The sequence below is a fragment of the Vollenhovia emeryi genome, unplaced genomic scaffold (assembly GCF_000949405.1).
Source record: "Vollenhovia emeryi isolate VEMERY1.0 unplaced genomic scaffold, V.emery_V1.0 DF939138.1, whole genome shotgun sequence".
Lineage (NCBI taxonomy): Eukaryota > Metazoa > Arthropoda > Insecta > Hymenoptera > Formicidae > Vollenhovia > Vollenhovia emeryi.
The window spans coordinates 1,525,038-1,526,144 of record NW_011967228.1 but is presented as its reverse complement, the minus strand read 5'-3'; positions in this window follow the sequence as shown (position 1 = coordinate 1,526,144).

The following is a 1,107-nucleotide window of genomic DNA, read 5'->3' as shown; positions in this document are numbered from 1 at the left end:
TGGCGTATAATTTAGTCAATACCTACACTGATACAAAAAAGAAATATTACTTTACTCAAGAAAATTATTCATTGTGGCTCCTAGTAGCTTATTAACTTAAATTAAAAAATAATATGCAAATTAAAACATGCATTTCTTTAATTTAAGTATTTATTAAATAGCAAACAGTAGAAAATTTTAAATTTAGAAATGTTATAATAATTTAATTGTATAAAATGTTTGCCAGTGTAGTCCCAGGTCAGTGAAAATGTTTCTCTGGCAGGCAGTTGATCGATATACTGACGTGATTGTTAATCGCGGCTTCGATATCATAAGATATTTTCTTCAATTTCATTTTTGTTGAGCGAAGTAATAACAACAGATTTAAATCGAATAAATGTGATGTGCTATCGATAACAAAAGCGCAGGTGCATTATTCCGAAGGATACTGTCGAATCTAAATCTTGTCGGCTTGGTTTTATTATTCGACCCACGTGGCGGATCGTTTAGAAATCAACAAATCGACACTATGTAGGCGATAACACTGGGTGCTCGTGGATCGATAATTTGCCGGGCCACTGATTGAAATTTGTTCATACATCACTTACTCCGGCTCGGAATGCGCCGCGTTGATTGTGAGAGATTTATCGATGCCGCGCGTCTATACCAAATTAAAAAATCAAGTATTATTGACCGGTTACGCGCCGGGCGTGTTTCGATTTCATTCGTGATGCAATCAGCGCTGGTAACGAGTTAACTTTTGGATGACGAATTAAACGTTTTAATTTGCTCGCATTGAACCGTTTGTTACTCTTGAAACGCGAAATGACAAGCATTGGCACCTGCAACATTTATCTTTCCTCGTTTTCTCTCTTTCTCTCTCGTTGTATCCCCGCGTTTGTGCCTATTCCACATAAATTGTTAACAACAATTGTTAACAAATATCAAAATATCAGCAGTCTCTGAATTTTAATGAGACGTCTCAATATTTAAGTAATTAATTTTCGATAACATAATTCGTCCTGCGAATATGGACTGCTTTTATAATTGCTGCTTCAAAACTGATTGTGAGATTTCCTAATTATTTCATTACAAATGTTCAAATTTCTATATTCAACACTTAAAATT